The sequence below is a fragment of the Humulus lupulus genome, chromosome 1 (assembly GCF_963169125.1).
Source record: "Humulus lupulus chromosome 1, drHumLupu1.1, whole genome shotgun sequence".
NCBI lineage: Eukaryota > Viridiplantae > Streptophyta > Magnoliopsida > Rosales > Cannabaceae > Humulus > Humulus lupulus.
The window spans coordinates 231,314,298-231,336,221 of record NC_084793.1 but is presented as its reverse complement, the minus strand read 5'-3'; the positions used below and the strand labels follow the sequence as shown (position 1 = coordinate 231,336,221).

General features: G+C 38.5%; 1 pseudogene; it reads left to right on the top strand.

Annotated features, from left to right (window-relative positions):
- Positions 1-1,387: 1,387 nt before the first annotated feature.
- Positions 1,388-18,378, top strand: LOC133830689 (uncharacterized; annotated as a pseudogene).
- The last annotated feature ends 3,546 nt before the right edge of the window (positions 18,379-21,924 follow it).

Here is a 21,924-nt window from a genome sequence, read left to right as displayed (position 1 = left end):
GCCAAATGACTTATTTAGTGAGTTTAACAATATTTTAAATACACAGTGTAATGGTCCCTGAGTAGTAGGGTGTTACAACTTGGTATCAGAGCGTGCTAAGGTTAAGGGTTCCTGAAGACAAGTTAGGCATGTACACTTGTCACTAAAGACAAGCTCCATTCAGGGTATGGTGACTATTTATGTTGTTATGTGTATAACTACTTAAATAGGATATAAATGCTTTACCTGCATGTCTTATTAGGAAGCATGAGATTCTGATAGGGCTTGGTCCTTGACTATTGATATGATTATGTGATTACCTACTCAGTTGATATATGAATGTGTTATGTGCATGCTAGAGTTAAGAGCATGAGATTCTGTTGATAGAGCGAGGGTTATTGATTCATGCATGAATGTTATGGGCATGAATTTTAGTACCGCAGCGGTATGTGAATGTGGTGTTGTGTGATTGTTCCCAAGGGGAAGGCTTTTGAATGTGCTCATCATGCTTAATGGGTCAAGTTATTGACTGCAGAATTAATCAAAGTTTATGTACCTAAGGCAGTTAATGGGACCCGCTGGTATTTATACTTAGGCTGGGAATTATAGCCAGGGCCCGAGCCCTCCTCCTGCCCCTCAAAATTGGTAGTAGGTGTTTACAGATATGCAATTAAGATTGCAAAGGCAAAAGGAAGTGATCAGGTGTTTAAAACAGTAGGTTCTGTTAGGGAACACGTCTTCCTTTGCTATGTCAGCAGTGGCACCAGTATTGACTCAGCCTAGGGTTGAGAATAGGTGGGAATCTTTTTGTGAAAGATTGCAGGAATATTACCCTCCAGATTTTTAGGGAGGCCTAGATCCATTCATAGCTGAGCAATTTATGAGCATGATTAGTTCCATCCTCGGCAGTATGAGGGTGGTGGGTCACGATAGGGTGATCTGTGCTACATATGTGTTGCAAGAAGATGCCCAGACGTGGTGGGAAGTGGTATCCCAGAAACGAGATACACACTACACCAAATACCCATTTGCATAACACAAGAATATAATACTAATAAAAAAGTATTATGGTAGTGTATTATATTGGGCAACACGTGAATGGGATATAAAATGAGTTATAGTGTTGGCGGGTGAGTGAATTTATTTAGAGGGAAACTAAAAATATATCTTTATTTTTTTTCTACTTCTCTCTCTTGTTCTCCTCTATCTATCTTGCCTAAATCACTCTCCTCTATCTTGCCCAAATCACTCTTTTCCCAAATCACTCTCAGTGTAGAGCTCAACAAACGTGCAGTGGCGATGGTGAATCAGAGAATGGTGTAGTCAATTTGACGAGAAGGAAGATGCGGAGAGGTCCGAGAGGGAGAGGAAGGAGTTCGAGGAGAGGGAGAAGGCCTGACTCAAGGCCATGGAGATGAAAAGGAAGAAGATGGAAGAAGAAGAAGAATATGAGGAACAACGAAAGAAGGCACTGGACGAAGAGTCTCGGAAACAGCAGGTACTTTCTTCTTTTCTTTACTTTCTTGGAGTATTTTGGTTTTAACAACTGTTTGGTTGCTGGAAAAGAATGAAAAACTAACCAAATTATCACTTCTTTTTGAAATTTTCTGGTTGGAAATTGCTGGATGCTCAACATACATGGGTGAACAAGAGTATGAATCTACGGGAATGTAGGGCTAAATGTCTGAGCAATTTTTCCTGTACGGCTTATACAAACTCATATATCAAAGGTGAAGGCAGTGGCTGCGTCATCTGGTTTGGAGATCTTTATGATATTCGACAATTTCCTTCCAGCGGACAAGATCTATTTGTTCGACTGTCAAAGAGTGAAAGAACTTAATTATCTTGTACTCAAATGCCTAGCAGAACGCACCCTTGCTAATCGGTATCAGGTTATGGTGTCAGGAGGTGATGGTTACGATTCAAGGAGTAAGTCTCTATTGCTTTTAGCGGTTATGATGTGTTTTTCTTGTATAAGTTTTATCTGTTCTTGAAACTTGATTGTTACATTTCATAGGAAACATCTAAATGAAGACTACAGTCCTTTTTAATGTTTACTCTGGTTTCCTCTATTATACATGGTCATTTGAAGCTTATATCTCTTTGCAATGCTATGAACACCCATTATTTGGTCATTATTTTGGAGTTTTGAGATTTTGGAATAATCAATGAATCTTAATGACTGACAACAATAAATTGTGAAAGTGAGAGAAATTAGGAACTGCTGCAGGAGAACCTGTTTATTAGTAAACTCCTTTCTTTTGGACCTTTTATGTTTCTGCAGTTGTATTGTATTTGTATTAACACTTATTGACTTGTATGATAATCCTAGATGTCTCCTGGTGGTTTCTTGCAATGATTGTGTAGTTTCAGATTGGATGCGTGTGATTTTACCTATAGCTATGGAAAGGGGAGTTTGCGTAATCACAAACATGGGTGCAAGTAAGAGTACAAAATGAAATTCTATGCAATAAGCAAACTTGGTTTTTTTAATTAGTCTTATAGATAAATGTTCTTACTATTGTTTCCTTTTTTGGGTAGTGGATCCATTTGGTGCACAGGAAAAAGTTGTAGAAATAGCCAGCAGCTTGGAACTGAATGTATCTGTTGGTGTTGCTTATGAGGTTTCTGTTGGGAAAGCAGGTATTTCAAGTCACTTTTAGGAGGTACTTGGTGAATTGCAGATAATACGTTGAAGACTTTATGAACACTAAGTGCTACACAACATTCAATTAAATCAAGGAATGTTTTATGATTTAATTATGTCTTTATTTTAATTGGATAACAATAAGTACTATATATCTTAACAAAATTTACATTTTGTTGTCTATGTAGGTTCGAGATCACCTCATGAGAAATCACATAGCATGGAAGGTGTAAGGTTCTACTATCTATAATTGTAACTTTGATTGGTAAATAATATTTGCATCTCTAAAGTTTGATATAATTGTGCCTGTTTCTTTCACTGTAAAATGTTAGCTGTGCCAGTCTGTGGTACCCTTTTGGAAATTGGTCATGAAATATCTATTTGCTATAAATTAAGATTGTGACCCATTAGCAATTTATAGTATTGTCAACTTTATGTGGTCTTTTGAGATGTTGGACCTTACCTTTTTAGTATGATTGATGAAGGGTATTAGCACATATCTTGGAGCAGCTCCCATTGTTGAATGTTTGGAAAAGCACCAACCTAATGTAGTAATAACTTCTCGTGTTGCAGATGCTGCCTTATTTTTGGCCCCAATGGTATGCATTTTGTTTATTCTCATACAAAATTAATTACTCTTAAGATATTTCCAAGTAAAAAAAAAGGTTTGCTTTATAAAAATATAAAAAGCAGCAATGTTTCTTCCTTTCTTATCCATCTGTGTAAAACTGTTATTGGAAAGGTTGTAATATTGGGCAGTGAGATCATTGAATGGGTAATTTTACCTAAAAGTTTCATCACATCTCTTGATTGTGAGCAACATAACTAGAATTTTGCTTTACTAATTGTGTCACGGTTTGATTTAGACAGGATAATTTCTAAAGGATTCTTCTGTTGTATGAATAGATATATGAATTGGGTTGGAACTGGGACAATTTAGAACTTCTAGCACAGGGGTCTCTGGCTGGCCATCTTCTGGAGTGTGGTTGTCAACTTACTGGGGGATACTTCATGCATCCAGGTGACTTGTAAATTTAGTTTAATCAACTTTAAAAAAGGGGGCTTTGAAGGCAAAAGTGTAGCTTCTTCTTTTTTGTTATTGTTTATACAACAACGCTTCTTATATAAATATATATATGGTCATAGTGCTATGTATTTGTTTCTTTTAGGTGACAAATATCGGGACATGTCCATGTCTCAGCTCCTTGATTTGTGACATCCTTATGCTGAAATAAGTTCTGATGGAAGAGTATGCGTAGCAAAGGCAAAACATAGTGGTGGGGTCTTAAATTTCAGTACTTGTGCTCAACAACTTCTGTATGAAATTGGAGACCCCAGTAGCTATGTCACCCCTGATGTGGTAAGTTTGTGTTCGTATAGTTCTATTTAGAATGAAATGGGAGAACAATAATTGACTGAGATCGTTATCTATTTGTCCTTAAATGCAGATTATTGATCTTCAGAATGTTTCATTCTCTCCCTTGTCAAGTTGTAAGGTTCTTTGTGTTGGAGCAAAATCCTCTGCTGGTTCGATCCCTGAAAAACTCCTACAATTGATTCCAAAGGTGATGCTTTTAATGTTTCTGGCTGATTCATTATGTAATACATAAGCAGCAAATGGAGGTTTATTCTCTCCGTGTACCATGCTTGTACTTGAAAGTTTTATTTGGAGCTCTGGTGCATATTTAATCACTAAAGAGAGCTCATCTTTCTATTGCTACCATTGAAATACCTTGATTTCAATAGTCTATGAAATTATGGGAGCCACTCTTATCTTTTATCTCTTGCTTTGGTCAAAGACTGCTCATAAGTTCCATGATCGTTATCCTTTGGTGGTACTAATAGCATGTATTCTTATAAAATAAGGATTGTTGGTGTCAGTCAATGCAATCGATTCTTGGTTAATTTAGCACTAATACCATATCCAGTGTAATTGGTTACATTTATTGCATCATTGGCCTACATGTTTGGAATGTCTCTGTGCTTGTTTAAATTAAAGTCATTTGAAGTGCTCAAGCTATTGTTCTTTTTAATCTACTCTCAGATTATTTTTACTCCGTAATGATGCATTCCAATTTTCTTACTTAATTTATTTCTACGCATACCTTTTTTCTCTTGATTTCGTTATTGTAAACTTACCGGCCCCCCTCTCTTTCCCTACTTCCTTTGGGGTTTGAAAAAGCTATCTTAAAAGTCATCTTTTACATCATATTAGCTATCTGTTTCTTTGGATATAAAAAATATCTCTGAATATTGTTGCTAAGAAACTCTGAGAATGAAAGACAGAGTGCTGAGGTACATGACAGGGAGATATTTAATATATTTGTTATTAGCTTTAGAAAGATCCCATACTTGTATTTGTGAAGTTATGGATGGACTATAATTTCCTAATAATGATGCAATTAAAGGCTATTTGCGCGCTAATAATCGATTGCTCATACTGGTATGATTTTATATGAAACTTCATTGTAGTGGAATTGTTACTCTCTGATACATTCACTCTCTATATTTATAACATATGTACTTTACTGGTTAGTGGTTACAAATCGTTTTGGAGATAAAATAATTAACTTTTGTCTACCCTTGAAGCCCAAGACCTTGATCAATTGTGTATTTGTCCATTACTGTACAATTCTGTCTACAAAGACAGCAGTTATTCTTTGGGAAAAGCTATCTTGGCTACTAAAACAGACATGCTGTATAATAGCTTTTTGTTTGGTTGTTTATTCTAGATGTCAATATCTCTATTTGTGTTTGGGTTTGGATTGTGTTAAAGGGATTGTCAATATCTCTCTTGATGTTGCAAAATAGTATTTGATTCATAACTAGAAGGGATCCTTCTCTGACAATGATTTTGGTCCAGAATTGTTGGTTAATAAAACTTCCAAGTTTAGTCTATTGTGTTTTCTCTCTCTGTTTTTTTTTTTGGCAGTGGCTTCGATCATAAAGCACACTCTGCTGCTGATTTTTGTAGCTTAGTTTATTGTGGTGTTCTATTTGTGTTTCTCTTTTATGAGTTTCTTATGGCTTGTTGGACTTAGTCTAAATACATGGTCATGCTCTTTATTTAATCTCTCAAACTATTTCAGACTAATGAATTGGCACAACCATTTATGCTCTTTATTGCTTCTTTTTTAGTAAGCCTAATCACATGTTTGCCTTGCACACATATAATATGAGTGTCATCTAGATTCTAGGCCATTGGATCTTATATATATCTTACATCATGCAACTATGTTTATATGCACACAAGCATATGTAGTGCTCTTTATTACTATTATGGTTGGAATAGTATGGTACATATATAAATTTTGTTTAACTTCTCTATCGTTTCCTTCCTCTCTTTCTCTTTCACACATATACATGAACACATGATTTCATACTAAAAAAAGAACCAATGTCTTATAATTTAGTGTTTGGTTTCTTTGTTTGCTTTGGTGTAGTTGTGAATTCATTATTTTGTATGTGGTGTCCTCTCTTGGAAATAATTTCCATAGCATTTTTCTTGAAGTAATTTGTGATGCTAGATAATAACAATAAAATATTTATTTGTTTATTTTTTCAGATGTGACAAGCGAAATAGAAAAGAATACTTAATTTTGAAGGCTTTGTGTTGGGCAGCTGTAGAATATTTTGTACTGAAAGTAGTAGAATATGTTGAATATTTAAGACTACTTGAATACTTAAAGAACATTTTGTCGTTGATGACAGTGTATAATGTTTTAAACTAATTTGTGGATTGTTAAAACAATGTTGAATGTTTTAAACTAATTTGTGGATTGTTAATACAATGTTGAATGTTTTTACTTTTTGTTATTTGAAAATCAAGTTCATTTGATGATGCTAGTATATAATAGAAAGCTAATTTTAATTATATAAAAAAATTAAAATATAATAGAATAAATTAGTGTTATAATACGAAAATTGTGTTATAATATCTATTACAATAACACTTTTTATACAAAGAATTGTGTTATGCAAACTTCATTATATAACACAAATAATGTGTTATACTAAAGTGTAGTATAACACAAATAATGTGTTATACTAAAGTGTAGTATAACACAAAAAATGTGTTATACAAAAGTATAGTATAACACAAAAAATGTGTTATACTAAAGTGTAGTATAACACAAATTTATAAGTATTGAAATGTGTTATATAATCGACTATAAATAACATAATTAAACACTTATCTATTTATTAAAATAACACAGAAATTGTGTTATCGTTGACAATATAATAACACATCTGTATAACAATGATAAAGTGTTATGTAAAGTACCCTAACCTACGATAACATAGTCGGTCTTAACACATCAAAAAGTGTTATGGTATGTTTTGATAACACATTTTCGGTGTTATTAAAAGCATTTTTTCCTGTAGTGACAACTACAATGAACTAGAAATAATTTAGGCAGTTGTTTAATTAAAGATATTACTGTGGTGCAGTTAAGACTGCTAAGACAAATGAGTTTCTAAAGAGGTTTGGAGGGATAGTGCCGAAGAGTGCGGAGCTCAAGCAGTGATACCTCCATTTATTAGACCATGTAGGGGCAGAGGCCACAGTGATCAGGAAAGAAGAGTTATCAATGTATTCGGTACCTCTGGTTTAGAAAAGGGTTTCCAAAGTGTTGAGGTAGGCCATCAAGGTGAGGATGAGGATTGGAAAGTCTATCCAGAATGCACTCGGTGTAAGAGACGTCATTTGAGAGAATGCCGAGCAAAGGCATGTTCCTTATGTGGGATGGTTGGGCACTTCAAGAGGGATTGTCCAGGGCTAAGGAAGGATGATCCAAATGGGGCAGATAGCTCGACTCCAGTTCGAGTGTTCGCTCGGACGTAGTCAGAGTCAGAGGCTAAGGGCAGTCCCTCAGTAGTGATAGGTCAGCTTCCTTGTTTTGATTTTTTGTATTATGCTGATTGGTTTTGGTGCCATTTTGTTCCTTGTATTGTTGCATTTAAGATAGACATAAACTTGATATGTAGATTACATGGTTATGTTGTGATGGGAATTTGGTACTCTATTGGTAATTTTAAGAGATGAGTTAGATTATTGTGGGAAGGGACTCATCAGTTGATATGATAGAGTTGGTTATGACCGACTTTGATATGATCCTGGATATGGATTGGTTAGCCAAGTATGGAACAATGGTAGATTGTAAAGGAAGGATAGTAACCCTTGGGCTTGAGGGTGAGAAACCCTTGTATTTATTAGAACTGTGCATGGACCCCATATATTTATAAAATTTATACTTAGAGTTAGAGACCTATTGCAAGAGGGATGCATATGATTCTTAGCTAGTGTGGTGGCTACCACTTAGGTCATTCCAGTGAGACCAGGACAGACTGGATTAGTCTGTGAGTTTCTGGATATGTTCCAGGGGATTTGCCAGAGTTACCTTTACACAAAGATATAGAAAGGTGATTATGTTGGTGCCAAGGAAGGAACCAAGTCTAGGGCTCTATATTGAACGACTTCAGTAGAGCTGTAGGAACTAAAGGTTCAGTTATGGATTAAGATGGTATTCCCCAAGGTCGATCTTTAATCTAGTTATTACTAGCTGAAGATCAGGGAGAAGGATAAGCAGAAGACTGCCTTTTATATCACATATGGGCACTAGGAATGTTGAGTCATGTTTTTTGGGTTTTACTACTGCCTCAGTTGTTTTAATGGATCAAATGAACAAAGTGTTCAAGGATTATTTGAATTTGTTTGTGATCGTCTTTTTCGACGATATTGTGGTGTACTCTCAGTTAGAGATTGGCCAAGGCCAAGGAACACCTCTGAGGTTAGGGGTTTCCTTGGATTGGAAAAGTATTATATGTGTTTTGTGGAAGAGTTCTTAAGAATTGTTACCTCAGTGACAGAAAAGGTGATTGCCCATGCATCACAATAGTTGAAGTATATGACCAGAACTATAGCAGAGTTACTAGTGGGTCAGTTGGCTAACATTACGCTTGAGTTTACTCTTTTAGAGAGGATCAATGGAAACACAGTTGAGTGACCCACAAATTGTAAGGATTGAGGGGAATGTCTTAGCCAGATTAGCTAAGGATTACGTAGTGCCAGGTATGAGTTTAGTGAGGTATAAGGATTGGACTTGGGATCCGATGGACACTGGGATTAAACGGAAGATTCTGGATGAATCTCATGCTACCCCTTGTTCTCTTCATCCAGGCACCATGAAGATGTACCAGGATATGAAAGCTTTATATTGGTGGCCTGGGATGGAGAGGGACGTAACTGAGTACATGGCAAAGTGCCTGACCTATTAGTAGGTCAAGGCAGAGTATCAGAAACTAGTAAGGCCATTACAGCCTTTGTGTATCCCAAAGTGGAAGTGGGAGGACATCATGATGGATTTTATGATGGGATTGCCTAGGATAGTGGGCTAGTGTGATTCAGTTCAGGTTTTTATGGACCAGTATACAAAGTCAGCTCACTTTTATTAGTGAGGATGAGCAATACAGTTGACCAGTGTGCAAATCTTTGTGTGAGAGAGAGATAGTACGCCTTCTTAGGACTTTAAGGTCTATCTTGATGGATAGGGACCCTATCTTTACTTCCATGTTTTGGGGAAGGTTACAAAAGGCGATGAGTATATAGCTGGAGTTTAGTATAGCTTACTATCCTTTGACTGATGGTAAATCAGAGAGAGTTGCCCAGTTATTGGAGGGGCACCTTATGAGATGTTGTAGGAAAAGAAGAATAGATCACCCATTCACTGAATGAGATGGGTTAGAAGAAATATTTGGGTCCTGAGGTAGTTCAGAGGACCACTGAGGCTATTGAAAATATTAGAGCTCAGATGCTCGCTTCTTAGAATAGACAGAAAAGCTATGTTAATTTGAAATGCAGGAATGTGGAGTTCCAAGTGAAAGACTATGTCTTCCTTAGAGTCTCACCATGGTAAGGGGTGAGGAGAATTGGGAAAAGGGCAGGTTGAGCCCTAGATTAGTAGGACCATTGGAAATCCTGGAGAGGATCGGTCAGGTGGCCTGTGGATTGGCCTTATCTTTGGCATTGTCAGTGGTACACAATGTATTTTATATTTCCATGTTGAGGAAACATGTATTAGATGAGACTCATGTGTTGAGTTATGAGGATCTTGAATTGGAGGCAAAGTTATCCTATGAGGAATAGCCAGTTCAGATTTTAACAGAAAAGATAAGGTTCTGAGGAACAAAAATATACATTTGGTTAAGGTATTATATAGAAACAGTAAGGTCGAGGGAGTGACCTGGGAACATGAATTAGATATGCGGGATCTATATCCTGGGTTATGCTAATAAAATTTCGAGGATGAAATTTCTGTAAGGAGGGGATAGTTGTAATGTCCCAAATTACCTAATAAGGCTTAGGGCCTTGATTAGGGGGCCAGGATGGAAAATTAAGGAAATTATGTGATATATATGTGTATCATTATATGATTATGTGAGTTATATTATAATATGACTTGATATGCATGTTTAGGTGTATTAAATATGCATGTGGGCCCATTTCTGATTAAAAGAGCAATTTTCGTAATTTCGTAATTTGGCATATTTGTGATATATGTGTGGGACCACATTATTATGTGGATATATATTGGATATTCGACACGAGAAAATCCATGGGAGCAAGCTAGTGGGAAAGTCACAACGAGTCCCATATTTGACTCGGTGTGAGTCAAGGGGTATATTGGGTATTTAGTACATTACCGGGTTATTGGGTAATGGGAATGAATATTTGATGATATATTGGGAGTTAGTGAGATCAGGAGGGCATTCTAGGGATTTTGACTATTTGGATCCCGGGGACGTTTTGGGTACCCCAAGCATTTGGATTTTGTTTGAGGTTACTTAAGCTTAAGTGACCTGACAAAATAAATAAAAAGAGAATGTACGGTTCTCTCTCTCTCTCTCTCTCTCTCTCTCTCGTTCTCTCATTTGGTCATTCGATAGCACTTTCAAAGGAAACTTGAGTTTTAGGACTCTGATTCAAGCAAGGATCGAGTCATAACGATTCTAGGAAAGATTAAAAGCTTATTAGCCAGAGGATTTAGCAAGAAATGACATAATCAGAGGTAATTTAAGCTTTGAACTTCCGAGTTTCCGTTTCCTAAAGTTTCTTAAGTTTTGAATTTGGATTTTACGTTTTGAGGAGTTTTTGAATGATTTGAATCTTGGGTTTTGAGGATTTTGGGCCATCGAGATTATTGGGAACTTTGTTTTTGGGATTTGGCTATGTTTTGATAGGTCTATGGAGGGATTTGGCAAGGGAAAAACTAAAGAAAATATGGGTTTTCATGTCGAGCCGCGACCCTGTTCTTGGGGCGTCGCGGCTCAAATTTGTCGAAGGTGAAGTGTAACGCCCTACTTCCTTAGAGTCATTACTATGTGAGTTGAAAACGTGGAATTAACTCGCTAATCGAGGTTTTAGGTTAAAATTGTAGCTAAACTGTAATAAAAGTTATATAATTTGAAAATGTAACTATTCATTGAAATTATAAAACGTTATACATTTGGGATCCCAAAATATTGTTTAGAAATATTTACAACTCAAAATATGATTAAAGTCAACTAAACGACAAAATTAGGTTTAATACATGTCATCTCCCAAAAATATCCTTGGCCGTGGCAGCCAGGCAGGCCAAACATGTACATGTCGCTTCATGCTCTCCGTACTCATGGTTGATCGACCTTTCCCTTGCCCTTACCTGCACCATAGAGCACCTGTGAGCCGAAGCCCAGCAAGAAAATTCCACACAAGCAATAAACTCATGCATAACTATCAATCAGCATGTAACAAAGTAGCCAACAGGCTAAACACATAACGGCCATGCCATCCCAGGCGCTTTACCAGGCCCTGGGTTCGCGGTCTACACCGTGAGGATGTCCCAAGCATCCGAGAAGGGTCTCACCCTAGCAACTTGCACTCCACGTGCTTAACGCTGCTCCTGGCCCCTTGCCGTACTCAGCCTTGCCGTTTTCAACCTTCACCGTCCCAGCCCTTGCGGTACATTTATAGATATGCAACACATAGCACAAATTTAACAAATACTTAAACAAATACAAAGATAATAAATAGGGCAACGCTCTGCAACACAATCACGTAGGTTCGTGCCCTGCAATACAAACTATAGGGCCATGCCCTACTCTACGGGTACAATAGTTTTCTTACCTGTGTCCCAAGCTTTCCAAGCACCGGTATCCTGAGCACAGTCCCCTAGTCTGAGCCTCGCTGAAAACCTAGTCACAACGTATCAACAATATCCATCCATCAAGTTCTAATCCATTAAAATAACTTTGGGTTATAATTATAGTCTTTAGGACCTTGAATTCTATCAATTCGGGTGATAAAATCCATCCCGAGCCTTAACTTTTGGATTCCTGAGCCTAAAACCTTATCAGGGTCCAATATCCCACTAAGTGTCGCAGCCCCAAGGCCCTATGTCGCGGCCCGCCTCAACCAGAAGCCTAGCCTCCCATTTTTTCATATACGTGTCACGACCCATCCTATTGGGCGTCGCAGCCTGCCCTTCTTCCTGACCTCCCTTCTGCTCTAGAGGGTCGCGGCTCACCAAGAACAATGCTGTGGCCCGACCCTTCAAACCCAGAAAAATCCCCCATTTTCACAACCAAAACCCAGCCAATTTACCCCAAAATCTTCCACCCATAGATTCTTAAGGTTAAAACCAGAATTCTAATAAAACAGTCAACAACAACTCTTACGTCAATGATATTTCAAGCCCTAAACTTTCTTTCCAAATCCTCAAACTTCTAGCCTCCCAATTTCCAGCCTTGAGTTCTGAATTCCTAGCTTAATTCCCTCAGAGTTTTCTTCAGCCTTCAAGCACCCAAAGAGAGAGAGAAACTGAGAGACAGAGAGTGGGAGTCTTCTGCTTTGTTCCAGTGATTTCCTAAGGCCTCTCTAAGCTAAGTATTACCTCTGCCAAATGACCAAACTACCATTTAAACTTATCCTTAACCCTTAAGTAACCCAAGGGCAATTTAGTCATTTACCAAATCCCGTTAAGTCCCCGAGTATTCCTATAAATCCCCGTTAAATCCCAACATGTCTCAACCATTACTAAATTACTACCCATTACTCAATAATTCCCGACACATATAATATTCCCAAAATACTCCTAGGCTCCTCCCGAGCCAGGTATTCGACCCCGTTGTGACTTTCCTAGCTAAACCGCTCCCTAGAACTGTCTCGGATCGTGTATCTCAAATAAATCACCACTCACACGTCGTAAAGATCACAATAATCACAAATATTACATTTATACCCTCAACAGGCTATAATTACAAACATGCCCCTAATAACCAAATGGGGCCCACATGCATATTTAATTCACCTAAACATGCATTTCTAATCACATACTCATCATATTCACATATTAACGTAATAAATCACTTATTGCCCTCCAAGCATGCTAATTAAGGCCCTAAGCCTTATTAGCAAATTTTGGGACGCTACATGAAGCAAGTGCCAAAGGGCTATTAGCGTCATGGTGCCTACTAGGGCGCACTGTGGTGCTTGAGCAGATAGAGAAGAGGCTTGAGCCTCTGACTTGAGTGGGTCATGGCTCAAATTTTTGGGGGCCACGACGCTTAAGGGATTTTTGGTTTTGGGGAGGTTTTGAGTGCGAGAACTCAAACCTAAGGGCTCGCGATCGATCTTGCTGCCCAGTTTAGTATGATTTGACATCCCAGAGGCTAGGACTCGGTCTGGAAGCCTGTGTGTACTCATTATTGATGGGATTCTATATTATGGTTGTGACTAGGTTATCGCTAGGTGCTCAGAATTAGGATCAGGCTCGAGGGTCGTTCATTGGTAACCTGTGCTTGGGCTAAAGGTAAGAAAATTGCACCCAGTATGTGATACATATGATTATGGCATGGCCTAAATTTTGAATATAGAATTGATTAGAGCTTGAGTCTCTATAAATGTGCATGATTATGATTATGCTTGCGAGTCCCGAATTGTTGAATAGGAACATGAATAGGGCATGAACGCCTGAGTATGTGCATGATTATGGTTATGCTTATCATTATTGATTAAGCTTGTTGAATGCTTTATATCGGGATATTTGAAATATGATATATGCATGTTTGCATTATCTTATTATTAAAGGCTTGACTTGTGAGTCAAGGGTGGCAATAATGCACTGAGCGCTAGTCGTATTGGTTAAGTTAACCAGAAGCACCAGGTACATTTATACAGAGGATAGAACTAAGGGATACGAAGTGACATATTAGTCCCATATCCTAGCATTGACTTATTAGTCAAGAATGGCCTTAGCACGTGGAGTGCTGGTCAGCACCAGGTACACTTATACAGAGTATAGGCCTAAGGGACCCAGGGTGACTTTTTAGTCCCATATCCTAGCATTGACTTATTAGTCAAGGATAACATTAGCATGGTGAGTGTTGGTCGTAAAGCATTGACTTATTAGTCAATGAAGGCATTAGCAAGATGAGTGCTGGTCGTAAAGCATTGACTTATTAGTTAAGGACGGCATTAGCACGATGACTGTTGGTCGTAAAGCATTGATTTATTAGTCAAGGACGGCATTAACACACTGGGTGCTGGTCATAAGGCATTGATTTATTAGTCAAGCATGGCAATAGCGCAGAGTGCTGGTCCATATGATTTAGCCTAAGCGCATTATATGCTTGACCGACCTATTGGTCGGGGAAAACTCAGCGTCAAGCATGCTAGATCAGCTCCAAAGCTGGTTCTACAAAGGACAGGGCAAAGGGCCCCAAGGTGACTTATTTGTCCCATATCCTAGGGTGTTGAGCCAGTATGATTCTATAATCATGTATTTTGGGCATTGGACCTCGATATGATTCATTAATCATTTTTCTAGGGAAATTGCTCCCATATGACACTATAGTCATTTATATGATTGGTATGCATGCATGTGTAGGGTTATCACTGCTAGGCATGCTTGTTATGATTTGGATATATGTTGTTAACTGCTTATGAGCATGTTTAAGTTTTCTTGTTGAGCCTCGGGTCACAGGTGCTATGTGGTTCAGAAAAAGGGAAAAGGAAATTGGACCATCCTTGAGTTAGAGAGCTTAGGTTAAGATGTGTACATATGCGGCTGCTCGACCACCACGGTCGAGGGTTTAAAGAGGAACTAGGGTCAAACCTTATTTTGCCGCTTAGATCGACAGACTGTAACTATTTTATTGTAATTAACCTTTTAAATGTATTTTGGGATCCCATGTATATAGTAAATGTTTTAGTGAAACGTTTGTAACTTTGACCAAAAATTTTAACCCTAAAATGTTAATCACGTTTATTTACACGAGTATGGACAAATGACTCATTTAGCAAGTTTAGCACTATTTAAAATACATAGTGTAACAGTCCCTGGGTACTAGGCGGTTACATTTATTATCTATGTATATCTCACACTTCTCATCATAAAAGTAGTGTCGTGTAAAGCCCAAGAACATTACATAGCTAGTTAGATAGTAGTAGTAGTAGTAGTAGTAGTAGTAGTAATAGCTAGTAATAGTTATAGTATGTTTATTACTGTGGATTTTGGTTCAAGTCGGGACTTAGTTGAACACTCGTAGCAACACTTATAGATTTTATAAGTTTAACCTATAGTTTAAGAATATTAATTATAACATAAGGTTTGATTAATATAGCTGATTATGAAGATGATATTTATAATACAATAAGGTTTAGATAGACCCAATAAGAGAATGACACTTGTCGTGTGCATGTTTATTAAGAAATTAAGTATTTTTGAGGAATAGTATTATAAGAGGAATATTTGAAAACCAGAGTCTGCCAGCAGCTTTGAAATCGTTATAGGACTCAGTCAAAGCTGTTTGCTCAATTCAAATTAGGCTGAAAAAGTGCACTTACGTGTATAATATTTCAGCGTATGCCGATATATCGCAGCTCTAGGGGGCTGATATATCGCCACTCGAGGAATATGAAAAACACGTAATTTTGCAACAACACTTCGACGAGCCTCGGGAATATAAGCACAGGCGATATATTGCCTACCTTGGGCGATATATCGACTCTAGGGCAAGGTTTTTGAATAATTTTGAAACCGAGCTCAATTCAACCCATAACCTCTTAGCAAGCCTCAGAATCTTTTTGACCGAGTCTCAAGCCTCTACTGAACGATTATTCAAATGTTTTTCAATTAAATAGTCATTATTTTATTCAAGCTAAAAGAAGATCCTTTCATTCTTGAACTCTATAAATAGGACCTAGTACCCAGCCATTTCTTTCATTCTTCAAGCTGAGTTTAGAGCCTTCAAGCAGCTAGGTTTACTTTAGAGTGTTAAACACTTGGGTTGGGGTTATAAGCTTTATCATCTTAAGCTTATTAAACACTTGGGAAGTAAGGTTAATAGTGTGTTTTTCGATATCGAGGTGTAGTTCGGGTATAGTGCATTTAAAGGTATGCCTATCCCTAGTTCATTTTTGTATGTTTCATTAGTTTCTTATAGATTTCTCTACTCAAATCCTAACTCATTGTTTTCCCTTCATGGTTAGGCAATTAAGTTCTTTGAACTTGAGGTTTCATTTTGGTAAGCTCTTCTTCTCGGTGGTTTAGATTCATTTCTTTTTCATCTCCTTCTTTAGAAATACTCACCTTCTCATTAATGGTTTTTAGGAGTGTTCCAAAATCCCGACCTTGTTCTCACATCCCGGTATTTGGTAAGGAAATAGGATAGTTATTATATGCTTATATGATTATGCTACAATATGTTTTTATATGTTATGGTGTATGTATGTTTTGGGGCTTATAGTTGCTTAAATAGCAAACCCCAACACTTTTATGTTCTTGGGTCTTATAGTTGCTTAGCTAGCAAACCTCATTGTATTTTGAGGCTTATAGTTGCTTAGTTAACAAACCCCAATGTTTACCATGTACATGGGTTAGAATTATGATATATGTTTATAGTATATGTTTATAGTATATGTTTATAGTTTATGTTTATGTTTCATGCTTTTAGTATGTTTTCCTTCCTCGGCATTAGGCTCATTCCTTTATTTTATATGTGTAGGAAAATAGTTATGGCGGCAGAAAGATTCTTGGCAGCTTGGGATTGTGTATTGAGGGAGAATGGATTCGGTGGACTGCGTGAACGATTCGAGGACGAAGTTGTTTTTAGTTATGTTTAATTATATTTTCTATGTATTTTCCGCACCTGATTTTTGTAACAAATTTATTTAAGCTTTAAGTTATGCTTTATTTTCAAACAATGGGATCCCATATCATACTCCGAATATTATGTATTTTAACTCTTACTTTATAGTTTTTAATAAAGTTATAAACGTTTCATATGTTTGTTTTCTTAAGAATAGTGTCTATGTATAAGTAGTTTTAATGGTCCAAGGGCTAGAATTAGTTGGGTCATTATAGTTGGTATCAGAGCAACGGTTCATTCGCATGAAGTTCTCCTCGATACACACGCTCAAGCTCCAAATCTGACTGCCAAGTAAGTGTTTAAGTTATACTTATTATGTTTATATGTATAGCTAACGATTTTAGTCTTTATGTTTTCAGTTAAGAATGAATAGAGCATTAACCTACGAGGATATCCAAGACTTTAAGGCTTTAACAAGAATTAGAGAACCGAGAAACACCGTAGGAGTGCTAGAAAGAATCACTCGAAGGCTACTTTTGTTCTACAGGGAGATAGGTCACCTCCAAGAATCTAAGCAGATCATGATGAGATCAACAGAGCAATACGTTTTAGTAATTAGACTTTTTAGAGATTATCCTACCGTGATTGTAGCCTTAGAAGAAATTTGGGAGACGATAGATGATGAAGATGAATTGCCGGTAGCTATGAGATATTATTTTATCATACTTAGGTTCACTTCAAAAATGGAATTTCAGTTTACAAATGAACAAAAACATAGAATTTTTACGAATCTTCCTCGAGGGCATTGTGAGGCACAAGACAATGATGACTATGAAGAGATAGATGATGATATGCTAGATGAAGGATCGAATGTAGAAGATCCCGATTTTTAGAATAGATTAGTTTCATTATTTATTTTGTTTATTTGCATTTATGATTGTAAATAGTGAAAACTTTTTTTCCAAATCAATATCAATGTTATTTTTTTAACATGTATGAGTTTGATTTTTCTTTTGCAATCATAATAAATAATAAATATAATAAATAATGACTAAGTTCGGTGAGGGTGGATACAAATCAATGAACCGACTTTCTATATTGAGAGTTAGGGGGCCATAGTAGTGGGAACGATTTTACTGATCCCAGCCCTCCCTCAATATGGTTGACTTTGGAACAAAGATGAGTTTCGAGCCTGAGAATTAAGTCATATAAGATGATTAGAAACAGACTTAGAAAATAATAAAGATGGCTTATTTTTCTAAGTATAGAAACCCACTCTAATAATAAAGAAGACTTATATAATTTTCATAAGAAGTCATAATTAATAGGTCCGAGTTATGTTTGTTTAGATTAAGTTTTGCCTTAGAGCCTATTAGGGCAAGTTATGACATGTTTTTCTCAACTATTAGAACTCTGCTGAGATGTCGCTCTGAAGGTCTGCTCGTACCAATGGAAATTCCTCCAACGTTGCTCCAGCGAGCAATGAAGCCCCTCCGATTTGCAGAAGGGGAGTACATGCTACTGCCAACCGCAATGCGCCGCCGCCGCCAATTGATAACACTGCAGAAATTGCCAGACTGCGACAGCAAGTTGAGGAACTATTGCAACAACAGCAACGATAGGCTCAGTCTCAAACTCAGCCTCTGCCTCCGCCGCAATCACAGCCGCAGCAAATGGCCCCAGCACCCCCAACAAGTTGGTCCATATGGGGGATGGCCAGTGGCGAACTATGCGCCATATCCAGTTCAGCACATGGAGCCATTTTATGAGCGGTTTCGTAAGCAACACGCTCCAAACTTTGAAGAGACTACAGACCCCTTCGAGGCAGAAGAGTGGCTCAGGAATGTGGAGCCAATCCTGACGCACATGAACCTCGGCAACGCGGACCGCATATCCTGTGTTTCGTCTCTACTCAAGAAAAATGCCAGAATATGGTGGGACTTAGTCCAGCAGGCGCATGATGTTGCCACCATGACTTAGACCCAATTTGTGGAGCTGTTCCACAATAAGTATTATAATTCGGCTGTTATCGCTTCAAGAGTCGAGGAGTTCGCTGGCCTAAAGCAAGGAAGTTTATCCGTGGCAGAATATGCTCGGCAGTTCGACCGATTAGATTAATTCGCACTGGAAATGGTTCCAACTAATTATCAGAGGGTGTCTAAGTTCATTAGAGGATTTCGACCAAAGATCGAGCTAGGGGTTAAGCTAGCAAACCCAAGAAATACTACCTATGCCGATGTTCTAGAGATGGTAATATAAGTAGAAAGGCTCCAGGCTGATGTTAGTAAAGAGGAGGCCAGTAAGCGGAGTCAACCTCAGACTAGTCAGAACAACAACCACAACAAGAACAACAATTAGTCCAGCAACAACAACAATGGTCAGAAAATAAAGCATCTTGACAATAAGAAGTCTGACAACGATAAAAGGGCACGGACGAGCAATGGAAGTAGTAGGTCAGGTTATGTAGAATACCCGCAATGTACTAAGTGTCAGAAGAAACATCCTGGGGAATGTCAAGCAAACACCAAGGGATGTTACAATTGTGTTCAAGAAGGACATCAGAAGAAAGAATGTCCTCAACTCAAGCCAGAAGGGAAAAAGGAAGACAAGATGGTTCCTGCCAGGGTATTTGCCTTAACCCAATGAGAAGCTGATGCTAGGAATAAGGTGGTCACAGGTCAGGTTTCTATCCTCAATAATATATGTCCTGTATTATTTGATTCGGGATCCACTCATTCATATATCTCGTTAGGAATGATAGAAAAACTAGACAAACCTTGTGAAAGATTTAGAACTAGGTTTGTAACCAAGTTGCCTTCGGGCAGAGTAGTTCTATCATCACGGATAGTACGAGGCGTACCGATCAAGATTGAGAACGTAGAACTAGAAGGAGACCTGATAGAACTAGAGATCAAAGACTTTGACATGATACTAGGCATGGACTGGTTAGCAAGGCATGGTGCAACCATCGACTGCAAACGCAAGAAAGTGACGTTCGAGACTCTTGACGGCCAGAGACTATGCTTCATGGGACATGTTTCAGGATTACGCACACCGCCAATATCATCTCTCAAAGCTCAAAGGATGATAGAAAAAGGATGTCAAGCATTCTTAGCCAGCATCACAGATATGGTAAAAGAAACACCACTCAAAGTTGGAGACGTCCGTATTGTAAGAGAATTCAAAGAAGTATTTCCCGATGACTTACCAGGATTGCCGCCGACTCAGGAAATTGACTTCACGATTGAATTAGTACTAGGCACCGAGCCTATCTCAAAAGCACCATACCAGATGGCACCTAATAAACTCAAGGAGTTAAAGACGCAGCTACAAGAACTCCTAGACTTGGGTTTCATTAGACCAAGCCATTTGCCATGGGGAGCACCGGTTCTATTTGTGAAGAAAAAGGACGGTAGCATGTGGATGTGCATAGACTATCGCGAGCTGAATAAGGTGACGATTAAGAATAAGTACTCGCTACCCCGGATTGACGACTTGTTTGATCAACTTCGAGGTGCGACCATGTTTTCAAAGATTGATTTACGGTCTGGGTACCATCAGCTCAAGGTGCGGGGAGAGGATATTCCTAAGACAGCTTTTAGAACTCGTTATGGGGATTAGGAGTTCTTAGTTATGTCTTTCAGTCTTACCAATGCTCCAGTCGTGTTTACGAACTTAATGAATAGGGTCTTCAAGGACTACTTGGATAAATTCGTCGTAGTGTTCATCGACGACATCTTAGTATACTAAAAGGACGAAGTCGAGCACGAGGAACACTTGAGGTTGATCTTATCACAACTAAAGGAGCATCAACTCTACGCCAAGTTCAAGAAATACGAGTTTTGGCTTTCGCAAGTGGCGTTCCTCGGGCACATTATATCCAAGGACGGAGTTGCAGTAGACCCATCTAAGGTAGAGGCTGTGAAGGATTGGCCAAGACCAAAGAACGCATCAGAAATAAGAAGTTTTCTGGAATTAGCAGGTTATTATCGGAGGTTCGTAGAAGGCTTTTATAAGTTAGCCACTACGTTCACCAACCTGACCCAGAAACAACAAAGATTCAACTGGACTGATAAATGTGAAGAAAGCTTCCAGTTACTTAAGGATAAGCTTTGCTCAGCACCAGTACTCTGTGTATCGACACCCAACGATAAGTTTGTAGTCTACTGCGATGCGTCGAAGGAAGGGTTAGGTTGCGTGCTGATGCAGAATGACAAGGTGATAGCCTATGCCTCAAGGCAGCTGAAGGAGTACGAGCAACGCTATCCAACTCACGAGATGGAGTTGGCAGCGGTGGTATTTGCGTTAAAAATCTGGCGCCATTATCTTTATAGAGAACGGTGTGAGATTTATACGGACCACAAAAGTTTAAAGTACTTCCTTACTCAGAAGGAGCTCAACATGAGGCAGGGCATGTGGTTAGACCTAGTGAAGGATTACAGGTAACGCCCTACCTCCTTAGAGCCGTTACTAAGTGAGTTTAAAAGCGTGCATTCCACTCACTAATCGAGGTTTTAGGTCAAATAGTGTAATTAAGCCATAAACATAGAAAAAACTTTTGAATAACTCCATTTCATTGAAAATCATAAAAGTTTAACACTTGGGATCCCAAAATACAGTTTAGAAATATTTACAACATATAAATTGAACCAAGTCGACTAAACGACAAAATCTAGGTTTATTTACAACCATCCCCCAAAAGAAAAACCACTGGCTGTGGCAGCCAGGCAGGCCAAACATGTACACACCGCCTCAGGTCTGCTACACTCATGGTTTGTTGGCTTTCTCCTTGCCTTTATCTGCACCACAGAGCATCTGTGAGCCGAAGCCCAGCAAGAAAACCCACAAACAGATAACATATGCAAAACATACACCAAGTATATAAACTGGCCATCATTAGGCTAAACACATACGGCCTAGTCGTCCCAGCGCTTTACCAGGCTCTGGGTTCGCGGTCCACACCGTGAGGATATCCCAGGTATCCTTTAGGGACTCGCCCTGGCAACTTGCACTCCACATGCTCAACGCTGCTCCCGGCCCCTTGCCGTACTCAGCCTTGCACTCAACGTGCCCAAGGTCGTTCCTGGCCCTTTGCCGTTCCCGGCCCCTGCCGACCTCGGCCTACACCGTTCCCGGCTCTTGCTGATCATTCACATAATTGCATTCAT